Below are 19,184 nucleotides of genomic sequence, written 5' to 3'. Positions count from 1 at the left end.
ATGAAAATACATTTTAATTTTTTACTCATACATGTTATATAAATAGCAATATTTAATCTTTGTTAAGAGAATATGGTCCTCTGAGAAATTATCTCCTTTTGGTTGTTATTGGTAGTAACTTGTTTTAATTTCTGCAAGACAGAGAAATATATGTGCAGCAGTATGTGAGTGACTTACGTTGAACATGCTTAGAACTTCAGCTGCCTGTACCCTACTTACACATCCACTGCAGGCAAATCACTGTTTCTTTAACTTTTCAGACAACCTTTCAGTGTTTCAAGCCTGATCATGTTAGGACCTTTGCAAGTTTAATTTCCATTGAGATCAGCTACTTTACAGGAAGAGGTGGGAGATTTGTCTCATTTCAAGGACGAGAATGGGTCAGGTTGGAAAGGGCCACAGTGGACATCTGGTCCAACCTCCCTGCTTAAGCAAGGCCATCCAGAGCACATGGTACAGGATTGAATTCAGTCTTCTTGAATATCTCCAGTGAGGGACACTCCATACCCTCTCTGGGCAACCTGTTCCAGTGCACAGTGCATGGTTAAGTTCTCCTTCATGTTCAAGTGGAACTTCCCTTGCATCACTTTCTACCCATTGCCTCGTGCCCTAGTGCTTGGTACCACTGAGAAGAGCCTGCATCCATCTTCCTGGCACCCACCCTTCAGATATTTGTACAAACTAAGAGGTCCCATGCCAGTTGCCCCTTCTTGAGGCTGAACGAGCCCAGCGCAAGCCTTTCCTCATAAGACACATTCTCCAGACCTTAAATTAGTAGCTCTCCTCTGGACCAGCTCTACTGGCATGTAACCAGGTCTTCATCCCCTTTCAGGACCAGGACCTCGGTTTATCAAGTGTGAAAACATTTACAAAAAACATAGTAAAAAAAAGCAGCCTGAAAACCATCTGTCACCTCTCTGCTGGCGGGGCTGCTTGGTTTAGAAGATTTGAAGAGTGAAAAGCCCCACAATGGTGGGGCAGCAGAACCAGGTGGCATATTCCTGGAAAGGAGATGTCAGCCTGAACCATGCAGCAGCTCTGGAGTCATCCCTTGGCACAGCTGTCAGGAATGCATGGTGCAAGCAAACATAGTCCTACAGACTGAGATAAATGCAAAAGCACAAGGGAAAACTAACAGGGAATTGGAAATTCCAGCAGCATCCCCTGCCATTAGAGGAGGTTATTCCAATTTTCAATCAACCACGTGTGTCCCCTGTCCTGCTCAGAGAGAAAGAACAAATGTGAGAGAGACAGAGAGCAAGCAAGAGCATGCATAGCGAGCTCTGAGTGCTCAGACTGGAGGGACTCATCATCTGGTCTTTCTATAAGGTCAGTACCTGTGTTGAACATTCAACATAATCAGTAAAAGGAGATTTCTTACAAATGTCAGCGTGGATCCTCTCTCATAACTGTTTCAGCCTTCTAAAATGGAGTCCTAGGCATATCTTTTGAAAATTTAATAACATGCTCATTACTATGAACATTAGCTCATCCTCAATAGCTACAATTGTTTCCCACTTTCTATATTAGAGAAAGAGCAAACTGGAAATATTCAAATCATGATGGTGATCCTGTTAAAAGGAAACATCACCCCTACCAGGTCAGTAACCTGTTAAAAAACCTACTTCCTGTAGTGATATTGAGCATTAACTTCTTTTTTCCTGGTCCATTGTTCTTTGGTATTTTCCACAGGACAGTCTTGGGTTTGGCTTTCCTCCCACTATGTAAAATATCAAGATGGGATCCATGAAAACAGTCATCAAATTTCTTTAAGCCTTAAGTAAAATGTAATAAATGAACACTTCAGACCTCTGAAAGGCTGCACATGTCCTAGAGCAAACAAAATGGGTCCTTGTCTTACTTTTATGGTCTACAAAACCTTACTCATCTATGGAATTCTGGGGTGACATTCCAGTTAGCAGCCAGTCAGGAAGCTGAACTAAGAATTTATTTCAGCTGTCTCCCAGACTTTAATTTAAACAGAAGAGTGAGCATATATGTGAGCTGTCTGAATATGGGCCCTTCTGAATAGTGAATTCAAGTCCAAATCTTGTACAGCTCTGAAATATAAATTCAACTCCAAGATTTGAAAAGGTCAATTTTCTTATATAGTTATGAAGAGGCCTGGAAGGGACGATAATTTCACTTTCCTTAAATGGTATTATTTTAATTTCTGTTATGGGAAAACAAAAATTTCTTTCCATATTGTGGTGGAGGTTTTAAACAGATGACATGTCACGCAGATCTAATTTAGATGGGGGAAGCCCAAGGGGAAGAAGAACTGAACAGTGCAAAATGAATCCCAAATAAATAATAGATTAGAAAATACAATGGAACTGCAAACTCAGTCTACTGATCTCAGCACAAAACTGCTGTTTGCTACACAAGGATACTTTCATCACTTTTATGTTTCTTAATATGTCTTTCTCCATTTCAGTGCTTTGAACAGTCTATAATCCTTTTGTATGTTAAATAACTATAAATTCTCTTCCTATTGAGCAACGTTTCTTGCTCCTGTGGACAATACCTACTGTGCTAATGATCAAATAAACATTATTGGTCATTGAGGTTTTGGATCATTTTTATAGTTGTTTATTTCTTATTCACACACTGCAATGAATTAATAACATGCTGACCAAAAAACCTCTCAACTCAGCTGGTTTGTAAGACCCAGTTTATTCTTTCACAAAAGTTCAAAACATTCCTTCAGGTCTTTCTGCATTTTTATCATGGTATGACATTCATTTTAAACTATCGAGTTAACTTTAATTTTATTTTCATGACTCGATTTACTTTTTAGCTGACGTTCCCTTTTCTCAGGCTAAGACAGCTAACAAAAAGTAAGTTAAAAATGAAACACTTTTGATTATGGTTGATTAAAAAATTGTCATGAAATACAGCTGAATTCTTCCCCAACTTCGATAAAACAATAGATTTTTTCCAGGCCTTTTATCACTTGCATATAATAGAGCTGTATTCTGAATATTATAACTTCATTCTTTCAACAAATTTCTTATGCTATCTTATTAAAAGATGCTTTCAAGGCTACCTTTTTTGCAGGAGGGTCCAAGGCTTTGAATGGCAATGGTAAAACACCAGTTATTTGTTACATATATATACACCCTTATCTTTATTAGTACTAAGTTAAATTACTGTGACATGTTATGCTTAGCAGAAAGCACAAACTCTTTATAAAGCTTGTAATATGGAAAGACAAACCAAACTTTTGGCATGACAGGTATTATAGATGTGAAGAACAATCAGCACAATATTAGGTACATTTCAATGTCAAACAGACCCCAATCAACTATTTTATATTTTTCTTGAGATATAGAGGACTCTATCATTTTATTCAAACAAAGTGACATAAAAAGAATACAATTCACACTAAAGAAAAACCCCAAAAATATATCCTGATTTATCAATTATATAAATAAATATTTAGATATACAAAGAAGGCTTTGTGAATTGAGGGCTACTAGGGTTTGATTTCCATTTCTTCTTGCACTAATGGTTTATCTAATCTTTCTTCATTTCCTGGTACCCCTGTTCTGGTAAATAGAGGAGAATTTCCCTTACCTAAAAAACTTATGTGTTTTGAACACAAGTGCCTCTAAGATAAGGAATGGTTAAGTTATTAAGCAGGGAGTGGAAGATCTTTGTTTACCCTTCCTCACTATCTCTGCTGATCACTTAAGGGTATGTCCCCAGGGACTGAGGTTTTCCATGGATTTGTTATTTCACAGTCTGCCTGACAGGCTTCTCAAAAGCCTGGCACATGGGGGGAAAGATGTAATTGCATTGTATTGCTTTTCATTTATTTCATTGGACAGAAGTGGAGTTGATAATAACTTTAACCTTCCTCACTCACACCAATCCTATACATATGCAGAAGTAAGATACTCCAAGACACGAAATGACAAACTAAATTTGTACAGGCAAGGTTTAGGTTTAACAATTCTCAGTACCAACACATTGTGATATAATTCTTAATAATAGGGCCATGTACTATTTTTTACTCCCATAGACATTGTGGGATATCTATTAAAAGTAAAAATGTTTGTCTTCTGGTGTATATCAGAAGCACTCTGTAACATCAAAAACTCTACCTATAGTTCCACCAGAAACAGAAACACTTTTTTCAGAGTGGGAGCCTCAGAAAAACAAAACAAAAAAAACGCCAAACAGATAAACAAACAAACAACAACAAAAAAAAACCAAAACAAATGGCTTTCTGAATTAATACAGATGATAACAAACCAGAATATTCCATCTCTCAATTTTCTAATTAATTAAAAAGCACACGTATGAGTACATCCAAAATGAAAAATTCTTGTGGTGTGAAAGGTTTAATCAATTAATATATAGAACCCACAGCTGGGGCTATTAATTACCCTGTTAGTCTCTTCCCTTCAAAGGGCTGACTCCTCAGCTGACATGAATCAGTTGTGATTTAGTATATCTTTTCCAGGTTGAGGAAGTGAATTGAAGTGTCTTTGGTAGTTTACTGCTCCTATTTGTGTTATGTTTGTACCTTGTGGTAAAGGATAGGATTTCTGAAATAACTTTTTAAAATAAAGCATGGATATAATTCACTTGCAATTTATGCAGAATAGACAAAAAATTGAGGAGATAGTAAAAAAGGTATTTCTAATTATATCTTCTATTTTTATCCTATTGTCAAGAACTTTTCATCTTCTTCCAGATGAGCAAAACGGGGCATCTGCTATTTCAGTTAATGTGGCAGGTCCCATATTCTTTGTTCTTGGTTTTACCAAGGGATTGTGGTCGCTGTCTCTCTCTCAAGTGCTGTCTCTCACATCAGCACATATTTATAATGGTGATCCTTCTGGTCCCCTGGTGTTCTGCTTCCTGTTTTTAATTATCGTCTTCCAGTTTTGTTTTTTATCTGGCTAACTACACAACCATATTGTGCAAGTCTTGTAAGGGGATTTTGCTGTCCTTCTGACAAGAATGTCAGGTTAGGCATAGCTGTAGGGGTGATACCTGGAAGGTCAGGATCACATGAAGATGTTTAGTATTGACCTCAGCTGTGGACAGCACTGATGAAACCTATAATTTACAATAGTGGGTCAGATACTAATTAATTTTGGTTCAGAATAGACTCACTTCCTTAGTATCTGCTTTTCTTCCTGGACTTTTTTTGCAACCCCCAGAGAATTACCGCAGAATGGCGCTGCAATGGCTCCACTGTCACTATTATCTATAAGCCAGCAAATCTGAAGCCATTTGGAGAGATCTAAATGAGCTCAGCCATTATGGAGGCTATAACCCAGTACACCCTGAAGTTCCCTCCAGGGGGAAATCCAGAACTCTGTGCACAGAAAAGGAAGAAATCTCCAGGTGTCAATGGTTGTTGGAAAACAGTGATGAGCATTCAAGGGAGTGTGAGCTTCCAGAAGTATCCTGGAGCCAGGCTGAAGTCAGACTCCCTTCCTCCTGATCTCTTGGGTCTCTCAAATGACCCAGACCCTCAAAAGAGATGGTGTTCATTTAATCCCTTAAATTAGGGACTCAGTTAAGGACACTACATTTTTTGGGAAAGTATTCTTGCCATTTTTCCAACTTAGGCAATGCTTCTGCCAGTGAACTATTGAAAGAAATGTTATCTAAGCCCTGACATGACACTGATTTCCCCTATCTTAAAGACAGCCAGCTGCAACTATCAGATAAGTACTTGGTCCAAGCAGAAAATGTGTTCTGAAATATATTCTTTCTTCAGGACTTCAGGCAGGCTGGCTCACTCTGTTAGCAGCTGTGAGCCTGCGGAAGAGCTTGACATCCCTGTATGTGCTGCATAATAAATGCCTGGCATCTAAGGCAGTCATTTTTTTGCTCATACAACTCGAGTTTTACAGCACACAATCACTTTCCTTGCATCTAAATTGCCTATAGTCTAATTCTAATGAATTCTTTGTTTAGAAGGATTATATATGTGGAATAAATAACCAAGATGAGTGGCATGCAGAGGCTAAGACCTCCTACAACCAATACAATATAACTCAGTGGCTGTCTCAGGTTCAGAGTGTTTTCCTTGAAGAAATCATGTCTTTGGGAGCAAATGCATGTCCTGAACAAAGGAACCCTCATTGTAGCTTGTAATCTTTGGTGACTCATGCATACCACGTTTATGAACATAAAACAGGAACTTACAAAATTAGCAAGGCATGAGTCTCATGGACATGTTCAGTAGACACTGAAGGAATATAAACCACCCACCCATGGAAAAGCAAATATGACTGAAAGTATTATCCCAGTATAAAACCATCTGCAAGGCTGTATCCAGGTGTTTCAATGAAAACTTACAGAAATTTTAACATCAGTGTTGAACAGATAGCGTATAAAAGGTGTTGGACAATACTAGGTCTCAAAAAAGCAATTACACCCAACCCAGAGGAAAAATATTTCAGTACCTAAACAAGATAAGAGTAAGTCAATAGTAAATATTCACTATTAGTAGATTAGATTATATTATATTAATGCCTGTTAAATTCAACATTTGAATTTAATTGTAGCCATACTTTTTACTTGAAATGTGTATATGAACATATCTGTTTTTTACAAAAGCCCCTTATTCTGATTCTTACAGTGGGACTTTTTAAATTTCTGAGGTTTCCACTCAGATTTCCACTGAGAGATTTTTTAGATTTCCCACTAAACTATTAAATATATTACCAAAACCTCATCTCATACCTGCTATGTGAAATACATGGAGTAGAGTGAAATTCCTAGAATGATAAGTTCCTTGTGGTAGTTCTTATGATATAATAATATATTTTTTACATATTTAACTTCAGCATGAACTCATCCAACATCCATGTGGGGAGTTATTTGTGGAACCCCTCCCAGGAGCACAGGGCACCATTCTGTCATCTGCACATTTGCTTCTGTAGCAAATGGAAATGTGGAGATATGCAATTAACCCTCTCTCTGTTACTGTTAAGGAGAAACCATAGAAACAAAGCTGAATGTGTAGGCAGTCCATTACATTTCTGGAGTTGGGAAAAATGATGCTGGGTCTGAAACAGCTTACTTCCAAGAATACCAGAGAAAATCAAAACAGTGCACTGACTTGACTTTCTGCTGTCATGTTTGAGTGCTGAACATGCTGTTTACAGGCATAAAACTAAGTTTCATGAGTTTAATTGTAACATCACAGTTAAATATATGTCTAAAATAAAGTTTTTGAGAGCTAAATATATGTCTAAAATAAAGTTTTTGAGAGCATTTATATGTTAAGCCTTTCCTCCAAGTCTCTTTGTTTGGGGACACCTGATACAATTTCTCTTGGTATGTCCGAAGTTCTAGATTACTCTGAGTTTCCCTTGATTAATAGGACTCCATGCAAAACTTGAAATCTTTTCCAAGGCAAGCCTGATGGGTGGAATTTCTGAGAAATCCTGACTAATCTAAAAGCCCAAGTCCTCTTCACCTTCAATAAAACTTGAGTGCTTTTAAAACACTCAGTTGTTTCAAGGTGAAAATAGTTGCCTAATGGGATTTACTAAAGTGCTGTGGTTAGACTGAGACTGTTCTTTGCTTATCTACTCTATTTATATTGTTTGCTTTATTACTTCCTGCTTAAAACATATAATAAATTTTCTCCCATATAGTTTTGCTGGGTTATTTTTTGGTAGATTGTTTTTCCGATGGTAAAGTGGGATTCACTGGAGTTTCCCCAAGTGACCACTTTCTGTGGAGTCCAATCCTTTGCATTTATTACTCATTATGCGTGCAAAAGTTAATGTCTATAGTTTTGCTGCTTTTCCACCCTTGCCCCTGACAGCAGTGAGACCCAGACTCACAAAGGAAATTAGTCAGTGCCACGCTGAGTGCCTGAGCAAGCACTGGGGAAAGTGCATTTGCAGTGATGATGAGAGCCCCCAGTGACTAAGTGGGATATCTGTGAGTCACTGTGATGGGGCAAAACTCCACCTTATGTGCAATATCAGAGCCTGCTTTGTGCTGCAGCTGCTAAATACTGGGAATAAAGTTGCAGTCTCACTTTTACTTGTGTGAATCCAAAGTAGGCCCATTGACTTCAGTCTGGGTTTATGCTATTGTGGGCTCATTCTACTCCTATTTGGAAAGTTTCCACTGATTTAATGAGAGTTGGAGGAGACCTGGACTAATTTTTGTGCAACAATCTGCTTACCTTATGTCACACTTCCTTTTCAAGTGTATAAACTTTATTACTCAACATTCATTGAAATTAAATTAAACATGAAGTGAATCACTTATGCAGACTACCATAGCATGAAGTTAGGAATTTTCTTATGCCAAAGTATTAATTTTAGGTCATTTCTAGGATAAATTTCTAGAGATTTATAATAAGAATCTAAACCTTGAAACCAAACTGAGTACCTCAATGTCCAAGTTCCCATTAAAAGTATTCAGGACTTCAATGATACTATTTTAGCTGAAAAATCACAATTCATAAGCATTTCCAATGATAAAATCCTAACTCAAAGTGATATTAAACATTTTCCTATCACCAAATGGGACATATGAGCATTGGTCTGGATAGAGCCTTGCAGGTCTCTGAGTCCCCTTCCCTGACAAACTTCAGTCAATGTCAACTTTAGAAGCTTCCTCTTCTGCACAACACAACAAAAACATCATAGACCAAATATTCATCATCAGCCTATAGGAGACATTATCCTTGAGTTAAAAGACTCAATTTCCAGCTAGAGAAGGTGACGAGGCAGAATTAAGAGCTTGACAAGTATCTATTTTACTAAAGAAATCTTCCAGTTGATGCTAAGAAGGAAGTCCTATCGCTGCTACTAAGGAAGCCAAAAGAGAAAAGAACAGTCTCTACACATAAAATTTAAGGGAAATATTTCCTTCCACTCACAGTGGTGATTGCTTTCATCCCAAAATCTGAGGGGATCTAGTGTCAATAATAGCACCAGACATCAACCTACAGACTATTTCCAGCTGTGGATAAACTCCAGTATTTCAGAGGACAAAAAGTGAAAAAACAGAAGCCACATTATTCAATCTGTGGGACTGTATTTGAAATAATTAAAACCTTAGAGGGCAAAATTGGACTTGGTGTATCTGAGGGAGCTAATGAGAACCCATATGATAAAATTCCAGGGTGGATAAGGCATAATGCCATTTTTTCCTTATTATGGAGCAACATCTATGTTCAGTGATTTGGAGCATTCTCTCCATTGTCTACCTTAGCCATTTAGAAAACAAACCACCATGCCCTATAATACTTTCCCTTCACTATCTCAGTATCTCAGCAAGTTAAAATGTCTAAAGTATTTGTTCCTGAAATGCTCCTAGGAGTGCTACATACCTCAAAAAGGAACTGATAAGCAGAGCGGATGAAGAGAGAATTATTCTCTAGAAGTTTTGGGCATGCCTTTGATTGTTTATGGGAAGGAAATTGGTGCTTTTGATGATTCAGAGCATTTGACTAAAGCAGCAGTTGTATCATGTGGCATTCATCATTGCTGTTTGGAGGAGCTTGCACCTCTCATTTAGCCATTTACAGTGACAAGGCTCTCAAGACACTTGTCTGGCCTTTGGGGGTAGGTCAGTTCTTTCTGTACTTCCCCCTACAGCATTCTAATCAAAATATCAGTCCCATAAAAAACCAAATCAATAAATGTATGCATTCTAAATTTCACAGAATCTGTTTCATGACCCCATTGCAGGTGTGTTCTATCACTACCAAATGGCAGGAATAAGAGGCAGGGAGCATGAATGCATCAAACCAGGATTCTTTTAGACAGGAAGGAGGTTTGTGAGATCACACTGCAGAACTGAGACACCAGCCTGGATCTCAGAGTCAAGGTGTATTCTTTATGGTGGCACATCCAAATCCTACATGCTGTAGTCAGAATCATTGCTTACTTCTGGAGAGAGTTACTGTCTCTAGGCAATCTCCAAAATCCTACAAAATTAAAATTACAGCAGGCCTGTTATATTACCTGCATTGCTAACTGAGATCACGCTTTTGTCCTCCTTTTATTCCAGCAGTTCCAAGGAGAGTATTGCTTTGAGAAAGTATTATACTACCCAAGTAAGGAAGGTCCAAATCCAATGTCAGTAGGTGGATATAGCAAACATCACTCTGAAATAGAACAAGAACTGGACAGATTTTTAATGCTACAGGATAAAACCAACTTTTAAAACTAAAACCTATTGTTTTGTTTTGTTGTTTTGGGTTTCTTTTTTTCTCATTTGAACTAAGAGTGAAATCAGCAGCTTTGCTCTAGATTGATTCCAGTTTGGAAAACTGATCTTGTTTGCTTTTACTAAGCATCATAGAATCCCTGCTATTATAAAATGATGCTGCTGATGAGAAGGTCTAATTCAAGAATTCATAGCAAAAATGAAATAATTTATTTTGCATTTGTTCTAAAGATCATTGATATAGTAATAACATGAGTTGGCTTAAGTAAAAACCAGTGTTAAAGTTTGAAATAGCATATCCTCTCCAAACAAAAAGGAGATATTATTATTCAAGGCCATCCTTACCTGGTCTTAATAACATTTTATGGCAAAATTAATTTACTTTCAAAATTCCAGTTGCCATAACAACTTGGTGCAGCAGTTCACATGATTTGAAAAGATTCTGAAAGAACTATTTAATGAAGAAAAGACAACGTGAGTGGAGAGGGATTTTTTTTTTCACAATTACTGTATTTAAACATTAATATCTGTTTGATAAATCTTTTTCCTGTAAAAGCAAAAATGCTCTTGTATTCAGAGCTGCTCTATTCCCTCTAGTATGTAATCCTTGGAGCCTTCACACTTGGCAGCAATAGTGACTCAGTTTGAGATAGCTGCAGACCGTGCATCAGCTCAATGAGCGGTTGTCTTGGACTTTGGACCCATCACCCTTCCCCTAAAAGGATGAATACCTACAGGGGTTTTGTAGCACCACAAATACTGTTGTGTTGAGAACTGCTGCCAAGGAAGACTCACACAGCTATGTAATGCAAAAAACCCCATCCTGTTTTAATGGTCATAACCATCATCCACTTATCTCCTATTTATTATTGATATGTTTGCAGATAGGCAGATGAACACCTCGATCAGACCAGGGCAGCAGCCTAGAATGGGTGCACAGGGAAAGCCAAATGTGGCCTCCACTCCTGCCCTGCCCAGGCTGGAGATGTGTGACAGCACCACAGTCCCTCTGTGCCTCTGTGTGCAAGCAGCAGGCTCTGAGCTTCCTCTTTGCCCACAGGGATTTCTCCTGTGGTCTCCAGTCTGTACTGGACCTCTCCAATTTAATCCAAGGACTTGAATTCTCTTGGAGAAGAAACATGCTCTTTTATTATCTGCAACAGAAGAAAAATTATTTAAACACCTCAAAAGTTAATAAGAAAAGTCAAAAAAGCCACTAGTACTCCAAGTACATATGAAAACCCCACTCACAACAAAGAACCCATCATGCACTGACGATAAGCACAGGAGTATCAGGACAGATGAACTATCTCACACAGAATTTTGTGTCTCTGCTGATGATTTTAGGAAAATCTCCCAGTTTGATCCTTTTTCTTAACAGAAGCATGAGCCCTCTCATTAGGCTGCCTACCAGCGGGGTCATTTGCTGGTCTCTTGCTGTCACTTAGATACCTGTCCTCTCTAGGTTAGACCAAGAGATTGCTCAAGTTATGTCTGTTTTATATCCCAGAGGTCATTAGCAGTCAGAATTATTCTGACCTTTTGCCACCACATCAAAGAGCTGGATCAGAGGTGAACAGAAAGATATAACATTTTGGCATCTGTCTAATTTCCAGAGGAGAAAGACAATCTCATCTCAGATCTCATTCTTGCTCATTACTGCTTCACATTAAATAAAGCTGACAGAAAAAGTTGGAGGAAAAAATTGATAATGACAAATTAGGCTTCTTTTTTTATGTTTGTGAATTATCGCTGAACATGCTACAATTAGTTTTAAACTATTTATTCTTTGAAAATAATTTGCCAATAATTCACTGGCTACTGAAGGCTCAAAACCAATTATGGTTATTTCTTATTCAGAATCTGGAGTGTGTGGTTGGCAATTGGTTGAATTGATAATTTATGTGATACTGTTTTACATGAATAAATGAAGAAGGTTTGGGATGCAAATGTTTATATCTATTAGAGACAAATTTTCTGATTGTTCATATTCTCTATAATTAATTTAAAAGAGAAAATTCTCGCAAATTTGACGTCTATGAAATATGAACAGAAATTTACTAGTATCTCATAAAAAGCAATTTTAGTGCACATTAATTCAATATTCTGCTAAATTGTCTTAGGCAAATACTTTCAGCAATGATCTAGGTATAAGCATATTTACCATCAAAACTGATATAATTTCATAACAGTTTCCTAAATAATAACATAAAGAAAAGCATTATAGAAATAATAAACAGCTCAAATAAAGGAAGAGATTCACATCAGGCTTATCAGTTTTTCTGTTCTGTTATGGCTGTAAAAACTCTTTATAGTTATTATATCTCTTTTCTTACCACATTATTCTAACTAAAAGTTAATTTAATCAGTCAAATAATATTATCCAAATGTCATTCATCCCGTTTTGATTTATGTTGCTTTTTAATTTCAAAAAGCTTTCTTAGTAATCCAGTTTTCTGAGAATTTATCGTGTTTTTATCTCTGGCCTGTAACCCATCCAAATAATTACTCTAATTTTGTTCTTATTGGCACACATCCCATTCTGACTTTGCATTTTTTCTTTTGTGTAGTCCTATTCTAACTTTTATTAATCTTCTGCTACTCTCATGTGCTTTTCTGCTGTAACAGCTGGGAATTGAAGTAATTCTTGATGCTTTGAAATTTGTCACTGATAATGTGCCAACAAGGACAAAGATTTTTCAGCTGTCTTTATTCTTAGGTTTTGGGTTTTTGTTAGATTTTGTGGTTTGCTTTTTTTTATTTTTTTTCCCCAGTAAAAATGTTTTCATTCTGCATCTTTATTTACTGGTTAGTATAATGTGTGTGCCATAACTGCCTCATATTTCATGAATATGTAACAGAAGTCATCACAATAAGCATCAGTAAACAAGATGAGGATTAAGTACTCAGTTAATGTATGTTTGCTTTAGACCATATTCTGATATTTTTACCCTTGTTGAGTAAATAGTCAAGGAAAATTTGTGTGACCTCTTAATGTGGGAGGCAGCATCCAGGTGCGAAGAACCTGCTTCAAGGTGCAGCCCCCAGATGAAAGATTTAAATAATACTGATAGCAAATTGAGGGGTTTGGAGGCCATGAAGGGAATGCAGATGTTGCAGGTGGTTTTGACTAAGCAAAGGTGGATGAAGTGGTATCTTTTGTCTTTTGAATTTGTTCTTGCTCAGTGCTGAAGTGGAAGTGAATGGGGTAATATTTTTGTATTATTTAAGTACTTGACACTTTTTGTTTGCTTTGTGAAAATTTAGGTAATTTTAAGGCTTGTTACTTAAAGCAATATTAGTAGTCTGCAGCTGGAGATCAGGCTAAAATCCCATTACAGAAGGTAACAAAGATTTGTGCTTGTGGGGATTTTTGGTGTGTTTTTTGTTGGTGTTTTGTGGGGTTTTTTCCCTTTCAGCAACATTTGGCAAGATTTTTTTCAATTCTGGTGCTCCTGCTGGGTAGCACTGCTGAGTTTCCTTATGAATTCTATATATGGTTGGGTGCAGAGTGTAGTAGGTGCAGGCATTCTTGTTTGTAGCTTTGCATCCTGTGGGCTTTTAATGCTTTAATGCAAGTTGTGGGGCTGAAACCTATTATGATGTTGAAAGAATATCTGACTTTTTTCAGGTGTTAGGAGGGCTTTCTACTTGTTCTGAGAATTTTGGAGATGCTTAAAACAAATACATCAAGTAAATATTACAGCTGCAAGGAAATATTTTATAATCATGAATGGAGTACATTCTTTAAAATAAACTTATATATAGCTAGGCTTTTTCTCATCAATTGTACTTAGTGTATAGAAAAATCAGTGCTATTTTCAAAGCACAATTATTTATTGTCTCTCAGCTCAGCAGTTGAAATGTTCTGTATTAAGTTATTTACCCTTGTTCATCCCACTTAGCAGTATGGTGGTCCAAGTGTGGCTACCTGAACAGGCTCAAGGAAAATCAACTAAGTCATTATTTGCTTGTTTTGGAGTTGGGAGGGTTCAAGCTGCTGTAAGTATGTGTGACTATAATGCTATTACAGTAAGCTCAAGCTCACAGGACTGGTGAAGGCCTTCTGATTTGCAGCTCTGCGTTCTCCAGCCATGTCTGGTTGGGCTGTATTAGCTCACTTTATAAAGGAAATTTGCTCTTTATCAGTGGTTTGCAAAATTTCTTGTACCCAAGCTATGCTTGTAATATGTAAAGAGTGCCAAGGCTTTGGAAGTTCAAAAAGTGGTGATATGGATGCAGAAGCTTATAGTGTTTAGCTTCTGTTAGGGAGTAACAGGTGTTTGCTGGACAAGTTGCTGTTTATTTTTGGGTTTTTAAATATATGTATTCATAAATACTTCGATCAGTGAGAACACTTTATCTGACTCGCTCTCCCAGCTCTCAGGAGGAGAAGAGCCCAGAAGAAAGTGATGCATTTCCCATAAGGAGGCTCTGGCTCTTGCTGCAATGGGCTCACCTCTGCCTCTCTGGGCTGCAGGCAGGTCAGAAAAAACTGTCTGTTCCTTACAGTCCTGTGAGAAACAGAGAGGAGTCACGGTGGGAAAAGGGGCAGTAGGGTTAACACCACGGCATGGCTGGTGGTAGAGACACTGCCCAGAGGTTAATGTGCAACTCTGAGGAAGGGATGAAGAAAAAGTTTGTATTTCTTGGGTGACTCAGCTGCAGCACTGGGCACCTAGGGTAGCAGACCTTGCACAGTTCTGTCATTTCTGCAAGAATTTTTTAACAGCAGGAAGGAAGCTTCCATTTTGTGGAGAACTGGTTGTAGCTGTGTGTTGTGTTGTGGAGGCAGATTGCTGACTATGAGGCACAGTACACATATTTGGTGTGCACCTCTTCAGCTGCGGCCTTATTGTTGCAGGTGCTGCTCATGGAAATTACAGAGGCTGATGGTTCAGCTTCTGTGGGTTTTAGTGGAAATCCTCTGTTGACTCATTAATCATAAACACAGACAGAACAGTGATGAGGAATGTCAATAAGCTGACTCAAAAGAGAACATCTAACTTCCCCTAATTTTCTTTTTCTTCTTGATGGGAGAGTGTAGAAATAATCCAATTGTATATTGCTATATGGAACTGGCAGTATGCCTGTTTCCACAGTCTTGTGGCCTAACTGGTGACCTTAAAGAAGAATGTAAGAAACAGGATTACAAGCAATGAAAATAATCTTTAACAATAGCTGTCTGTTCCTTAGATAGTAGACAGATGTGGGCCAACAGCCTTTCTTTCACTTCCTGGAAAATCCTACCTTGTGGTGGGGCTCGGAGAAGGGTTGGTATTGCTGGGATTTGTTAAGAAAAAATTTCAACACAGATTAGCAGGAAAAGTTGGCAAGTGCGAAGCTCATCCTCTTGATTTCCCAATCTGACAATCTCTGATGTCATGCCAGAGGAAACAGATTTCTGTAACGTCAATTATGTGTAATGTTCCAGTTGTGGCTTTTGAATATTTATGATGCTTGGCTCGCTAAAAAGGACTTTATTGCATTTAAAGATAGTCCTTTGGATGTGAAAATCTGAGCTCTCCTTAAAAAAAAGACTGAGCAAGGAACTTAAGCTCTGAATTATAGTATATTTTGCATGACAACCTTCTCCTGACTGAATGTCAGGACTGATCATAGAATCACATATACAGCCCTTAGGAAGTGCTGAGGAGCAAAATAGAGCCTTGGAATCCTTCAGGCCAGTTGTCAGTGTCTGTCTAGTTTGAGATTTTCGAATCAGGCTACATATGCAGCTTGATTCCATACAGGTTCTATTGCTTGAGAAGTTCAGGTTTTGGTAAGAAAATTAATTCTTGGTCTTACATATAGACAGGATTTTCAAATATTTCTCCTGCTGACCCCTCTTTCCATGCCATTGCACTTTTTGCCAGTGGCACAGTTGGGTTTATCAAGTGTGGCTCATCACAGTTGGGCTAATTAAGTGCCACAACAGAATTTTTAAGGCCCTTGGCAACACTGTGGCTCCATATAGCAAACCCTTATTTTGGGAACCAGAAGTTTAAAATCGCTTAACACCTCCAGTGTTGTTGCTCATCACCTGAGCTCTACAGGACCATTAATAGGAACAGGAAAATAATTTATTCAAGAGAAAGGTCTTTGGATGCATATGCTCATAATCAGTGCTGGTGCGAACAAAAACAAAGGGTTTCCCCTAAGCCTTGGCCTCCATGTCCAGAGAAGCACTGGCAGAAATAGAGATGAACTTCCAGTGGGGACTGTGTTTGTGCTCTCAGGAATAAGTGCATGCTTTGAAATGAGGCTACTGGTGTCAAATTACAGCATCAAACACAGATAACACAAAAAAAAACAAACCTAGTAATATGTCTTCCTATATCTGGATGATCATCTGAGAAGGAGATTTTTCTTTGTTATGAGCTAACTTCAGTGTTGTGGAGGAACTGTGCTCACAGTCATACTGGACTTGCTGTTAAGTAACAAGGTTACACTGTACAGCTATATTGGAGAGAGAATTCTCAGCTCACTGATCATTCTCCTTTTTTTCCTGTGACTTTGTTTCTACCCTCTGCCCACAAATTTTCAGCAATATATGAGTTAAAGATCACATGGTGCTCAATGGACATGTAAGGAAGAATACAGGAGGTAAAGAAAAAATCAATGGAACAGATAAAGTACTGTACTCCAAGTTTATTAAGGTTGAATTCTCTTGAGGAAAATGGCTCAAATCAGATTATCAAAATCTTACGTAATGCATAGATATGGCATGATGAAAAAAGAACTGTAAGCTAGTCCAAACCCTTTTAGGCTATTCATTTAAAGACAAATAGGCTCTCTCAGGGACTCCCCGAACACAAACTCTTTTCCCCAACTCCTGTAGCAGCTACAGAAACCTTGTCCTGGCTAGAAATAATGCTTCACATCTTCCTGGTTTGCCAATTGCCTTTATGAGAGGTTCCATTGTCACCTGGAGGTTTGCCTTGGTCAAAGCAACTACCATTGAAAGAACAACCTGAAGAGCTGTGCATGCAGTGATGGAAAGACACTCCTTCCCCCACCTGTGTGTGCTTTTGAAACCAGCTCACCCAGGAAAATTGCAACCTTTGCTGTCTCCTTGCTTTCATATTCATTATCTGCCTGTTAACTCATGTGCTGTTTTTCCTTTGAACTAATTTTGCATATCAAATGTTTTATTGAAACCCAGTGAGATTAGATCTATTCTTTTTCCCCCCTCTATGAAATCATGTGTTTTATCTCAGGTTTGTGGCTATGGAATACTTGGCATCCTGCTTTGCTTTCCTTTTGCAGTGGCAAACTCTTTCTCCTTGCTTCATCTCTGATGCATCTGGCTGAAGAACCAGCTGACTCAGTTTGCTAAATTCACAGTTTAATTTTTCCCCCCCATATTCTAGAATAGAAGTTAAGTGCCACGTAAGTGAGTTGGAATGCTTTGTTAATTGATCAGAGGAGTGCCAGTGCTAGGCAGAGTGAGGCACTGCTCACAGGGGTGAAAATTATTCCTTATATTGCTGTCTACTAGAAAGCAACCAGGTTAGTTTTTGGTAAACCGAAGAACTGTTGTGGTTTACTCTGCCTCCAGTTTGCCCTAGTGTCCAATGTGCCTTTGAAAATGTCTTTCTACTCTGCAGTCTTTTTTTTCGCTTTGTTTTAGACCTAATTAATTTCTCCCTGAGTTTTTTAGATATCTGTACCCCATTTACTGTTCTCCAGGTACATATTTACTGTTTGATGCGCTAGATGTGTTTCAACTAATATAGTACTTTACCAGTAGCATGTAATATTTCTCTTTTAGAATCCAGGATAGAAATTATCCTTCTTTCAACTGGAGTACATTACCCTCTGAATTTTGCTTTCACCTTAAAAATCATAGTTCTGACTTTAGCTGGATAATCTACTCTTGTTTATATTCTTCAAAGCATCGTTCTAATCACCATCATGAAAACCATGAGAACTGTCCAGAGACATTGAAAAATGAAACTGTATCGCAGCATAATGTACAAAGTAGAACTGGTTTCAGAATGACACTTTTTAATCTGAACAAGAACAAAGTTTTCTAGAAGAAGTAAGTGAAGAATGTGGTAATAATAACCAAGGGAGTAAATGCAGCTTCACGTAAATGCTTGCTTTTCGAACAGACTTGACAGGTTTGCATGTTTGCATAGCCATGGCACAGGTTCACACTGCCACATCCCTGAAGGAATTCTCTGGTTATGGGAAAAGTCATCAATGCAGTGGCTTTAACCCTTCATCTGAGAAGTACTCTGAACCTCCAGCCAATTTCCAAAAGGTCGTGCAGAACTCCTGGAAGTGCTCCACCAACTAAGATGAAATTGAAGTAAATGCCAGAGGTATTTAGAAAATATTTTATTTTCAAAATCTTGAATTCTTTGCATGTGCCTCATGGCTAAGACAAAATGGAAATTTAGATTAACAAGAATACCCTGAAGCTATAAGTCAGCATTTAAACTTTGTTTCAAAATGCAGAATACATAAAATCTAACAGAGATTGGTGTATTTGGAGATACATTGTCCACTTCTACTAAGATCTGTTTGTGTGGATCTCACTTAGAGTTTTCTGGTTTTTTGAGAAAAGCAAAAATGAGAAATATTCTTGGCAAGAAATCAAATACATGCAAGAGTCTAGCAAGTTTTTTGTATGTTTTAGCTGCAGTTTGCCTTCATTTCATGAATGAAAACTGGAAACTTATTTTAGCAAGAGAAAAGTTAAGAAAGTCCAAAGCCCTCAGTTTTGAAGGGAAGTGGAGTTTCTTTTATTTTTCTTGATAAAGCTTGAGAGACTCTTTCTCTAGAAAAAGCTAGAGAGAATCTTGTCTTGACATCTCAGGGAATTTGTACTGAATTTACATTTTGGGGAGCAAAAGGTGTTTCCTTCTTTCCTTGCACGTAAAAAATATAATTTTTAAAAAAGGAGTAAATATAAAATTTAAAGGCTTAGGGTAAGCTGTCTTCCTTTTTCAACATGAAGTGATCACATAGTAGATTGTCTCATCCATTTGACAAAAGGTAGG

The sequence above is a fragment of the Camarhynchus parvulus genome, chromosome 2 (assembly GCF_901933205.1).
Source record: "Camarhynchus parvulus chromosome 2, STF_HiC, whole genome shotgun sequence".
NCBI classification, from domain to species: Eukaryota; Metazoa; Chordata; class Aves; order Passeriformes; family Thraupidae; genus Camarhynchus; species Camarhynchus parvulus.
This window is presented reverse-complemented; position numbering follows the sequence as displayed.